General features: G+C 47.1%; 1 long non-coding RNA gene across 1 annotated transcript; it reads left to right on the top strand.

Moving 5' to 3' along the window:
* The first annotated feature begins 815 nt into the window (after positions 1–815).
* Positions 816–6,337, top strand: LOC123995742. Its single transcript, XR_006831882.1, has 3 exons — positions 816–848; positions 2,082–2,182; positions 6,319–6,337. It is a non-coding gene; the product is annotated as an uncharacterized LOC123995742 (long non-coding RNA).
* The last annotated feature ends 6,201 nt before the right edge of the window (positions 6,338–12,538 follow it).

The following is a 12,538-nucleotide window of genomic DNA, read 5'->3' as shown; positions in this document are numbered from 1 at the left end:
TAAGACATGACCAACCTTTCAAAGGTTTCATTTCTTGGCTACAGATGTGAGTGCTGCTGGGCGATAGTCATTTAGACTGGTTACCTTGGCGTTCTTGGGCACAGGGGCTATGATGGTCTACTTGAAACATATAGGTATTACAGATTTACTTCAGGGTTGCCATAGGGGTGTTGGTGGTGCTGGCTGTTACTGGCCACTCACTCACTCTCATCCTCCTCTCTAACTCCGGGTTTGCCTTGGGCGTTGGTGGTGCTGGCTACTGGTAGCCTTGCTATGGGTTTCCACGATAACAAACCCATGCCTTGGCCAGAGTGGTGACAGTGGCGACTAGGGCTCTGGCTTCGATGTCTCCATGACGACCCTCAGCACCAACAACAACACGTCCTCCTCCCAGGAGCCAGGAGATTACCCTGGCGTGGGTCAGAAACAGAGACAAGAAAGTATCCTGGGTTGAAATACTTCCACTCCACGCCAGTGTTCCATCACACAACACGGAGCCAGATGAGTGCCCGTCCACTTCAGTGCATGGCCATTTGCCATTCCCAATGTCTGTTGTTTACTGTTTGTTTCCTGTTGTGTTTCTATGTAATGTGTGTTTGAAAATAATTTCCGTAGGATAATACATGTCAATCAATCAATCAATCAATCAATCAATCAATCACTTCAGCACCAGTCAGGCTTCCGCCCAGGCGTTCCTCAAGGCCCAGAGAGAAGAGTTGGCCTACCTGAAGGCTAACAGCATGGGAACCAGGCGGTGGTGTGGAGAACCTAGTCCAGTACATAGGAGCAGAGCTGGGGGAGGAGCAGAGCTAAGAGGACGTCATCGAGGAAAACATAGTGGGCATCAGGTTTGTGACTATCCTTTGCAATTTTTACATGTCATTACATTTTTAGTCAGTATTACGCCATTATCTCACTGGCAGTGTATTGAAATAAGTTTGGTTTAAAACAACCACATATCATTGCACATTAATTGTAAGTAAAATTTACAAAATAGCCATAATCTGCTAAATGAGTACTTTGGAGTGTGGTTCATTTAGATTCATCAGATGTGGTTCATTTAGATTCATTTAGATTCATCAGATGTGGTTCATTTAGATTCATTTAGATTCATCAGATGTGGTTCATTTAGATTCATCAGATGTGGTTCATTTAGATTCATCAGATTTGATTCATTTGATTCATTTCGATTCATCAGATGTGGTTCATTTAGATTCATCAGATGTGGTTCATTTAGATTCATCAGATTTGGTTCATTTAGATTCATCAGATGTGGTTCATTTAGATTTTGTACAGATTTAACAAACGAGGACAGAATCATCATTGAACGATAAGGTGAGTGAGAATACAGTGTGCAATGCAGAGCTGTGACAGTGTATTATGTCATTATGTCGTGTATTATGTCATCAGGGAGGAGCAGCAGAGCTGTGACTGTGTATTATGTCATCAGGAGGAGTACAGAGCTGTGACTGTGTATTATGTCATTATGTTGTGTATTATGTCATTATGTCGTATTATGTCATCAGGGAGGAGCAGCAGAGCTGTGACTGTGTATTATGTCATCAGGGAGGAGCACAGAGCTGTGACTGTGTATTATGTCATTATGTTGTGTATTATGTCATTATGTCGTGTATTATGTCATTATGTCGTGTATTATGTCATCAGGGAGGAGCAGCAGAGCTGTGACTGTGTATTATGTCATCAGGGAGGAGCACAGAACTGTTACTGTGTATTATGTTATTATGGTGTGTATTATGTCATCAGGGAAGGAGCAGCAGAGCTGTGACGGTGTATTATGTCATTATGTTGTGTATTATGTCATTATGTTGTGTATTATGTCATTATGTTGTGTATTATGTCATTATGTTGTGTATTATGTCATTATGTTGTGTATTATGTCATCAGGGGAGGAGCAGCAGAGCTGTAACGGTGTATAATGTCATTATGTTGTGTATTATGTCATTATGTTGTGTATTATGTCATTAAGTTGTGTATTATGTCATTATGTTGTGTATTATGTCAGAGGAGCACCAGAGCTGTGACGGTGTATTATGTCATTATGTTGTGTATTATGTCATCAGGGAGGAGCAGCAGAGCTGTAACGGTGTAGTCCAGAAGGTGATGGAGGATCTGGAGGGACAGCTGAAGGAGATGTACTGGAGGCTCTGACTGGGATACAGAAGTAAGTACATGGATGAAACCAGTTAGTTATTCATCTCAATCTGTCAGTCTATTATTATAATACATCCATTAATGTAATGTTTGTAGAGACTTAAACACCCAAAAGAGCAAACATAGCGCAAGGAAAAACCTTGACACAGCCACCCTCCGGTCTGCCAATGACAGATCCATTCCATAGACTGGACAGGCAGCCAGAGAGGAACAGAGACATTCACATACTGTATTAGTGTGATCTAATCTGCTGAGAGACAGGAACTCCCCTCCCGGCTCATTGATTAGTTTATACAGAGCTCTATTAACAGTCACCTTAGCAACCACTGTTTTTCCCCTGTCCATTAACGAGCCCTTATTGACTCAGACTCCCTGTTCTTCCCAGACATTCACAACCCTACTGTGTCCTCATCAGAACCAAGATGTGGCCTGGGTCTGGAGGACGTATTTACCTTGATAACCATCAAGGCCTCTGTGGTTTAATTACTGCACAATCCTGTGTCTCACAGAACCCATTGTCTTATCGTCAAACAACGTGCATTCATCTGTACTATGTTCACCACCATTTCCTGCTTTACCATGTGTTTTACAAACTTTCTCTCACGTTTCCTGACTCTCTTCTCTCCCTTCCTACTCTTCTTCTTCTCTCCCTACTCTTTTCTCTCCCTCACTCTTCTTCTCCCTGCTACTCTTCTTCTCCCTCCTACTCTCTTCTCTTCTTCTCTCTCCTTCCTACTCTTCTTCTCTCCTCCTACTCTTCTTCTTCTCTCCCTGCTCTTATTCTCTCCTGCTACTCTTCTTCTCCTTCCTACTCTTCTTCTCTCCTTCCTACTCTTCTCCTTCTTCCTACCCTTTTTTCTCTCCTGCTACTCTTCTTTCTCTCCTTCCTACTCTTCTTCTCTCCTTCCCACTCTTCTTTCTCTCTCCCTGCTACTCTTCTTCTCTCTCCCTCCTACTCTTCTTCTCTCCCTCCTACTCTTCTTCCTTCTCTCCTCTTACGCTTCTTCTCTCTCCTACTTTTCTTCTTCCTTCCTACTTTCTTTCTCTCCCTGCTACTCTTCTTCTCTCCTCCCTACTCTTTTCCTCCCTCCTACTCTTTCTTTCTCTCCTTCCTACTCTTCTTCTCTCTCCCTCCTACTCTTCTTCTCTTCCTGCTACTCTTTTCTTCTCCTTCCTACTCTTTCTTCTCTCCCTGCTACTCTTCTTCTCTCCCTCCTACTCTTCTTCTCTCTCCCTCCTACTCTTCTTTCTCTTTCCTACTTTTTCTTCTCTCCCTGCTACTCTTCTTCTCTCCTCCTCACTCTTCTCTCCCTCCTACTCCTTCTTCTTCCTGCTACTCTTCTTTCTCTCCTTCCTACTCTTCTTCTTCCCCCCTACTCTTCTCTCCTGCTACTCTTATTCTCTCCCCTGCTACTCTTCTCTCCCTTCCTACTCTTCTTCTCTCTTCCTACTCTTCTTCTCTCCTTCCTACCCTTTTTCTCCCCTGCTACTCTTCTCTCCTTCCCTACTCTCTCTTCTCCTTCCTACTCTTCTTCTCTCCCTGCTACTCTCTTCTCTCTCCTCCTACTCTTCTTCTCTCCCTCCTACTCTTCTTCTCTCTCCTCCTACTCTTCTTCTCTCTCCTTCCTACTCTTCTTCTCTCCTTCCCTCCTTCCTCTTCTTCTCTCCCTCCTACTCTTCTTTCTCCCTCCTACTCTTCTTTCTTTCTCTCCCTCCTACTCTTTCTTCTCTCCCTGCTACTTTTCTTTCTCTCCCTCCTACTCTTTCTTCTCTCTCCCTCCTACTCTTTCTTCCTTCTCTCCTCTACGCTTCTTTTTCTCTCTCTCCTACTTTTCTTCTTCTTCCTACTCTTCTCTCCCCTGCTACTCTTCTTCCTCCCTCCTACTCTTCTTCTCTTTCCTGCTACTCTTTCTTTCTCTCCTTCCTACTCTTCTTCTCCCCCTGCTACTCTTCTCTTCTCTCCTCCCTCCTACTCTTCTTCTTCTCTCTTCCTGCTACTCTTTCTCTTCTCTCCTTCCTACTCTTCTTCTCTCCCTCATACTCTTCTTCTCTCCTCCTACTCTTCTTCTCTCCTTCCTACTCTTCTCTCTCCTTCCTACTCTTCTTCTCTCCTCCTACTCTTCTTCTCTCCCTCCTACTCTTTCTTCTCTCTCCTTTCCTACTCTTCTTCTTCCTTCCTACTCTTTCTTCTCTCCCTCCTACTCTTTCTTTCTCCTTCCTACTCTTCTTCTCTCCCCCCCCTCCTACTCTTCTTTCTCTCCCTCCTACTCTTTCTCTCTCCCTCCTACTCTTCTTACCTCCATCCTACTCTTCTCTCTCCTTCCTACTCTTTCTCTCCTTCCCACTCTTCTTCTCTCCCTCCCACTCTTCTTTTTCTCTCCCTCCTACTCTTCTTTCTCTCCCTCCTACTCTTCTTTCTCTCCCTCCTACTCTTTCTCTCTCCCTCCTACTCTTCTTACCTCCTCCTACTCTTCTTCTCTCTCCTTCCTACTCTTCTTCTCTTCCTTCTCTTCTTCCCTCCCTCCCTACTGTTCTTCTCTCTCCTCCTACTCTTCTACCTCCTCCTATTCTTCTTCCCTTCCCTCCTACTATTCTTCTTCTCCCTCCTACTCCTTCTCTCTCCTCCCTCCTACTCTTCTTCTCTCCTGCTACTCTTCTTCTCTCCTCCCTCCTACTCTTCTCTCCTCCCTGCTACTCTTCTTCTCTCCCTCCTACTCTTCTTCTCTTCCTGCTACTCTTCTTCTCTCCTTTCCTACTCTTCTTCTCTCCCTCACTCTTCTCTCCCTCCTACTCTTTCTTCTCTCTTCCTACTCTTCTTCTCTTTCCTACTCTTCTTTCTCCCTCCTACTCTTCTTCTCTCCCTCCTACTCTTCTTCTCCCTTCCTACTCTTCTTCTCTCCTTCCTACTCTCTTCTTCCCTCCTCTACTCTTCTTTCTCTCCTTCCTACTCTTCTTCTCTCCCCCTACTCTTCTTCTCTCCCTCCTACTCTTTCTCTCCCTCCTACTCTTCTTACCTCCTCCTACTCTCTTCTCCTTCCTACTCTCTCTTCTCTCCTTCCTACTCTTCTTCTTCTCCCCTCCCCACTCTTCTTCTCCCTCCTACTCTTCTTCTCTCCTCCTACTCTTCTTTTCTCTCCTCTCCCTCCCACTCTTTCTCTCCTTCCTACTCTTCTTACCTCCCTCCTACTCTTCTTCTCTCCTTCCTACTTTTCTCTTCTCCTTCCTACTCTTTCCCTCCCTCCCCACTGTTCTTCTCTCCCTACTCTTCTACCTCCCTCCTATTCTTCTTCCCCCCCTCCTACTATTCTTTCTCCTCCCTACTCTTCTCTCCCTCCCTCCTACTCTTCTCTCCCCTCCTAGTCTTCCTCTTCCTCCCTCATACTCTTCTTCCTCCTCCCTCCTTCTCTCCCTCCTACTCTTTCTTCTCCCTGCTACTCTTCTTCTTCTCCTCCCTCCCGGCTCTTCTCTCTCCTCCCTCATACTCTTCTTCTCTCCCTCCTACTTTCTTCTCTCCCTCCTACTCTTCTTCTCTCCCTGCTACTCTTCTTTCTCTCCTCCTCCTACTCTTCTCTCTCCTCCCTCCTACTCTTCTTCTTCTCCCTCCCTCCTGGCCTCTTTCTCTCCCTCATACTCTTCTTCTTCTCCTTCCTACTCTTCTCTCCCTCCCTCCTACTCTTTCTCTCTCCTTTCCTACTATTCTTCCTTCCTCCTACTCTTCTTCTCCTTCCTACTCTTCTTCTCCCTCCTACTCTTCTTACCTCCTTCCTACTATTCTCTCCTTCCTCCTACTCTTCTTCTCTCTCCTTCCTACCTTCTCTCCTCCCTCCTACTCTTCTTACCTCCTTCCTACTATTCTCTCCTTCCTCCTACTCTTCTTCTCTCCTTCCTACTATTTTCTTTCCCTCCTACTCTTCTTTCTCTCCTTCCTACTCTTCTCCTCCCTCCCTCCTACTCTTTCTTTCTCCTTCCTACTCTTTCTCCTCCCTCCTACTCTTCTTTCTCTCTCCTTCCTACTCTTCTCTCCTCCTTCCTACTCTTCTCCTCCTCCCTCCCTAGTCTTCTCTCCTCCCTCCTAGTCTTCTTCTCCTACTCTTCTCTTTTCTCCTCTTGTTGACACTGTGTTTGTCTTGTCTCCTTGCATGGCAGAATCAAAGAGGAGTCCCTGCCTAACCTCTCCCCCATTCATACTGCTTTCCTCCTTCACTCCCTCCCTCCATCCCTCCCCTCTCCCCTCCCTCCATCCTCTGCCCTCTCCCTCCCTCCTTCACTCCCTCCCTCCATCCTCCTTCTCTCTCTGCTAACCCTGTTTGTCTTGTCTCATTTCATGACAGAATAAAAGTGAGGAGTCCCTGCCTAACCTCCTCTTCTCCATTCCTACCACCTTTTTCTGTCTTTGAGCTGACACTCCTCCCCGCTGACACTGTCTATTTAACCTGTCTCCCTTTTTCATGACAGAACCAAAGAGGGAGTCCCTGGCATTCGAGGGCCTCTTCCAGGCAGCAGCAGACATCGCCATGAGGCTGGATACCTTGTCTCCAGACCCTCCACGCCTCTTTCACCAAACAGCTCAAAGACTCTCTCAAAACTTTACGTCGCTAAGGAGATTGTCTGGTCTCAGAACTGTTTGTGCGGTCTCTCCACTTCCTATGGTTTTTGCTGTGACTCTTTGTAGCCAGGTCTCAGATATGTGTGTGCAAGAGAGCACAAACAGCTATTGACCAGGCAACTAAGGCCTAGATGAAATCAGATCAAGTGTAAAGCGGCAATAGCCGACACCCACATAGCTGATGTTTTATGAGGTGTAACTGCGAGGAGCTTGCTCGAAATGTGTTGAGCAGCAGCTCATGATCATTGTCATGAAGTTCAGAAGAAGAAAGTATAGACCATATAGAAATAATTACACTGAAACTACAAAAAAATAATTCAATTCAGTAATGAAGATTTGATTTGCCTTATCGAGGTGTAGATTACATCTCAAACTCCAGTGTTCGAAATTTCTCTGAATGCGACTCCTCTGCAGCCAATTGCAACGTCCACTTTATCCGCTTGTGGATTTGACAGTTCTAATGCATTCCACCTCTAGCGCTGCCAAAACAACCGCTATGCAGATGTCTGCTACGCAGATCTGATGGAATCTAGTCCTATGAAGAACTTCTACTCTTCGTCTCTCCTCCTACTTCCTTCCTACTCTTCTTCCTCCTCCTAATCTTTTCTCTCCCTCCTACTTCCTTTTCCTACTTCCTTCCATCCCTCCTACTCTCCTTCCCTCCCTCCTACTCTCCTTCCATCCCTCCTACTCTTCTTCCCTCTCTCCTACTCTCCTTCCCTCCCTCCTACTCTCCTTCCATCCCTCCTACTCTGCTTCCTCTCTCCTACTCTCCTCTTCCCTCCCCTCTCTCCTTCCATCCCTCCTACTCTTCTTTCCTCTCCTCTACTCTCCTTCCTCCCTCCTACTCTCCTTCCATCCCTCCTACTCTGCTTTCCTCTCTCCTCTCTCCTACTCTCCTTCCTCCTCCTACTTCCTTCCTTCCATCCCTCCTACTCTTCTTTCCTCTCTCTCCTACTCTCCTTCCCTCCTCTCTACTCTCCTTCCATCCCTCCTACTCTTCTTCCCCTCCCTCCTACTCTTCCTCTCTCCTACTCTCCTTCCCTCCCTCCTACTCTTCTTCTCTCCCTTCCTACTCTTCTTCTCTCCCTCCTACTCTTCTTCTCTCCCTCCTACTCTTCTCTCCCTCCTACTCTTCTTACCTCCCTCCTACTCTCTCTTCTCTCCTTCCTACTCTTCTTCTCTCCTTCCCTACTCTTCTTCTCTCCTCCTACTCTTCTTCTCTCCCTCCTACTCTTCTTCTCTCCCTCCTACTCTTCTTCTCTCCTCCTACTCTTCTTCTCTCCCTCCTACTCTTCTTACCTCCCTCCTACTCTTCTTCTCTCCTTCCTACTCTTCTTCTCTCCTTCCTACTCTTCTTCCCTCCCTCCTACTGTTCTTCTCTCCCTCCTACTCTTCTTACCTCCCTCCTATTCTTCTTCCCTCCCTCCTACTATTCTTCTCTCCCTCTCTACTCTTCTCTCCTCCCCTCCTACTCTTCTTCTCTCCCTCCTAGTCTTCTTCTCTCCTCCTCATACTCTTCTTCTCTCCCTCCTACTCTTCTTCTCTCCCTCCTACTCTTCTTCTCTCCCTGCTACTCTTCTTCCTCTCCTCCCTCCACTCTTCTCTCCTCCCTCATACTCTTCTTCTCTCCCTCCTACTCTTCTTCTCTCCCTCCTACTCTTCTTCTCTCCCTGCTACTCTTCTTCTCTCCTCCCTCCTACTCTTCTCTCCTCCCTCCTACTCTTCTTCTCTCCTCCCTCCTAGTCTTCTTCTCTCCTCCCTCATACTCTTCTTCTCTCCCTCCTACTCTTCTTCTCTCCCTCCTACTCTTCTTCTCTCCCTGCTACTCTTCTTCTCTCCTCCCTCCTACTCTTCTTCTCTCCTTCCTACTCTTCTCTCCTCCCTCCTACTCTTCTTCTCTCCCTCCTACTCTTCTCTCCTCCCTGCTACTCTTCTTCTCTCCCTCCTACTCTTCTTCTCTTCCTGCTACTCTTCTTCTCTCCTTCCTACTCTTCTTCTCTCCCCCCTACTCTTCTTCTCTCCCTCCTACTCTTCTCTCCCTCCTACTCTTCTTACCTCCCTCCTACTCTTCTTCTCTCCTTCCTACTCTTCTTCTCTCCTTCCTACTCTTCTTCTCTCCCTCCTACTCTTCTTCTCTCCCTCCTACTCTTCTTCTCTCCCTCCTACTCTTCTTCTCTCCCTCCTACTCTTCTTCTCTCCCTCCTACTCTTCTTACCTCCCTCCTACTCTTCTTCTCTCCTTCCTACTCTTCTTCTCTCCCTCCTACTCTTCTTCCTTCTCTCCCTCTTACGCTTCTTCTCTCTCTCCTACTTTTCTTCTTTCCTTCCTACTCTTCTTCTCTCCCTGCTACTCTTCTTCTCTCTCTCCTACTTTTCTTCTTTCCTTCCTACTCTTCTTCTCTCCCTGCTACTCTTCTTCTCTCCCTCCTACTCTTCTTCTCTCCCTCCTACTCTTCTTCTCTCCCTCCTACTCTTCTTCCTTCTCTCCCTCTTACGCTTCTTCTCTCTCTCCTACTTTTCTTCTTTCCTTCCTACTCTTCTTCTCTCCCTGCTACTCTTCTTCTCTCTCTCCTACTTTTCTTCTTTCCTTCCTACTCTTCTTCTCTCCCTGCTACTCTTCTTCTCTCCCTCCTACTCTTCTTCTCTCCCTCCTACTCTTCTTCTCTCCTTCCTACTCTTCTTCTCTCCCTCCTACTCTTCTTCTCTTCCTGCTACTCTTCTTCTCTCCTTCCTACTCTTCTTCTCTCCCTGCTACTCTTCTTCTCTCCCTCCTACTCTTCTTCTCTCCCTCCTACTCTTCTTCTCTCTCTTCCTCTCTTCTTCTCTCCCTGCTACTCTTCTTCTCTCCCTCCTACCCTTCTTCTCTCCCTCCTACTCTTCTTCTCTTCCTGCTACTCTTCTTCTCTCCTTCCTACTCTTCTTCTCTCCCTCCTACTCTTCTTCTCTCCCTGCTACTCTTATTCTCTCCCTGCTACTCTTCTTCTCTCCTTCCTACTCTTCTTCTCTCCTTCCTACTCTTCTTCTCTCCTTCCTACCCTTTTTCTCTCCCTGCTACTCTTCTTCTCTCCTTCCTACTCTTCTTCTCTCCTTCCTACTCTTCTTCTCTCCCTGCTACTCTTCTTCTCTCCCTCCTACTCTTCTTCTCTCCCTCCTACTCTTCTTCTCTCCTTCCTACTCTTCTTCTCTCCTTCCTACTCTTCTTCTCTCCTTCCTACTCTTCTTCTCTCCCTCCTACTCTTCTTCTCTCCCTCCTACTCTTCTTCTCTCCCTCCTACTCTTCTTCTCTCCCTGCTACTCTTCTTCTCTCCCTCCTACTCTTCTTCTCTCCCTCCTACTCTTCTTCCTTCTCTCCCTCTTACGCTTCTTTTCTCTCTCCTACTTTTCTTCTTTCCTTCCTACTCTTCTTCTCTCCCTGCTACTCTTCTTCTCTCCCTCCTACTCTTCTTCTCTTCCTGCTACTCTTCTTCTCTCCTTCCTACTCTTCTTCTCTCCCTGCTACTCTTCTTCTCTCCCTCCTACTCTTCTTCTCTTCCTGCTACTCTTCTTCTCTCCTTCCTACTCTTCTTCTCTCCCTCATACTCTTCTTCTCTCCCTCCTACTCTTCTTCTCTCCTTCCTACTCTTCTTCTCTCCTTCCTACTCTTCTTCTCTCCCTCCTACTCTTCTTCTCTCCCTCCTACTCTTCTTCTCTCCTTCCTACTCTTCTTCTCTCCTTCCTACTCTTCTTCTCTCCCTCCTACTCTTCTTCTCTCCTTCCTACTCTTCTTCTCTCCCCCCTACTCTTCTTCTCTCCCTCCTACTCTTCTCTCCCTCCTACTCTTCTTACCTCCATCCTACTCTTCTTCTCTCCTTCCTCTCTTCTTCTCTCCTTCCTACTCTTCTTCTCTCCCTCCTACTCTTCTTCTCTCCCTCCTACTCTTCTTCTCTCCCTCCTACTCTTCTTCTCTCCCTCCTACTCTTCTTCTCTCCCTCCTACTCTTCTTACCTCCCTCCTACTCTTCTTCTCTCCTTCCTACTCTTCTTCTCTCCTTCCTACTCTTCTTCCCTCCCTCCTACTGTTCTTCTCTCCCTCCTACTCTTCTTACCTCCCTCCTATTCTTCTTCCCTCCCTCCTACTATTCTTCTCTCCCTCCTACTCTTCTCTCCTCCCTCCTACTCTTCTTCTCTCCCTGCTACTCTTCTTCTCTCCTCCCTCCTACTCTTCTCTCCTCCCTGCTACTCTTCTTCTCTCCCTCCTACTCTTCTTCTCTTCCTGCTACTCTTCTTCTCTCCTTCCTACTCTTCTTCTCTCCCTCATACTCTTCTTCTCTCCCTCCTACTCTTCTTCTCTCCTTCCTACTCTTCTTCTCTCCTTCCTACTCTTCTTTCTCTCCCTCCTACTCTTCTTCTCTCCCTCCTACTCTTCTTCTCTCCTTCCTACTCTTCCTTCTCTCCTTCCTACTCTTCTTCTCTCCCTCCTACTCTTCTTCTCTCCTTCCTACTCTTCTTCTCTCCCCCCTACTCTTCTTCTCTCCCTCCTACTCTTCTCTCCCTCCTACTCTTCTTACCTCCCTCCTACTCTTCTTCTCTCCTTCCTACTCTTCTTCTCTCCTTCCTACTCTTCTTCTCTCCCTCCTACTCTTCTTCTCTCCCTCCTACTCTTCTTCTCTCCCTCCTACTCTTCTTCTCTCCCTCCTACTCTTCTTCTCTCCCTCCTACTCTTCTTACCTCCCTCCTACTCTTCTTCTCTCCTTCCTACTCTTCTTCTCTCCTTCCTACTCTTCTTCCCTCCCTCCTACTGTTCTTCTCTCCCTCCTACTCTTCTTACCTCCCTCCTATTCTTCTTCCCTCCCTCCTACTATTCTTCTCTCCCTCCTACTCTTCTCTCCTCCCTCCTACTCTTCTTCTCTCCCTCCTAGTCTTCTTCTCTCCTCCCTCATACTCTTCTTCTCTCCCTCCTACTCTTCTTCTCTCCCTCCTACTCTTCTTCTCTCCCTGCTACTCTTCTTCTCTCCTCCCTCCTACTCTTCTCTCCTCCCTCATACTCTTCTTCTCTCCCTCCTACTCTTCTTCTCTCCCTCCTACTCTTCTTCTCTCCCTGCTACTCTTCTTCTCTCCTCCCTCCTACTCTTCTCTCCTCCCTCCTACTCTTCTTCTCTCCTCCCTCCTAGTCTTCTTCTCTCCTCCCTCATACTCTTCTTCTCTCCCTCCTACTCTTCTTCTCTCCCTCCTACTCTTCTTCTCTCCCTGCTACTCTTCTTCTCTCCTCCCTCCTACTCTTCTTCTCTCCTTCCTACTCTTCTCTCCTCCCTCCTACTCTTCTTCTCTCCCTCCTACTCTTCTCTCCTCCCTGCTACTCTTCTTCTCTCCCTCCTACTCTTCTTCTCTTCCTGCTACTCTTCTTCTCTCCTTCCTACTCTTCTTCTCTCCCTCATACCTCTTCTTCTCTCTCCTCCTACTCTTCTTCTCTCCTTCCTACTCTTCTTCTCTCCTTCCTACTCTTCTTCTCTCCCTCCTACTCTTCTTCTCTCCCTCCTACTCTTCTTCTCTCCCTCCTACTCTTCTTACCTCCCTCCTACTCTTCTTCTCTCCTTCTCCTACTCTTCTTCTCTCCTTCCTACTCTTCTTCCCTCCCTCCTACTGTTCTTCTCTCCCTCCTACTCTTCTTACCTCCCTCCTCTATTCTTCTTCCCTCCCTCCTACTATTCTTCTCTCCCTCCTACTCTTCTCTCCTCCCTCCTACTCTTCTTCTCTCCCTCCTAGTCTTCTTCTCTCCTCCC

The sequence above is a fragment of the Oncorhynchus gorbuscha genome, linkage group LG14, assembly GCF_021184085.1.
Source record: "Oncorhynchus gorbuscha isolate QuinsamMale2020 ecotype Even-year linkage group LG14, OgorEven_v1.0, whole genome shotgun sequence".
Lineage (NCBI taxonomy): Eukaryota > Metazoa > Chordata > Actinopteri > Salmoniformes > Salmonidae > Oncorhynchus > Oncorhynchus gorbuscha.
This window is presented reverse-complemented; position numbering and strand designations above follow the sequence as displayed.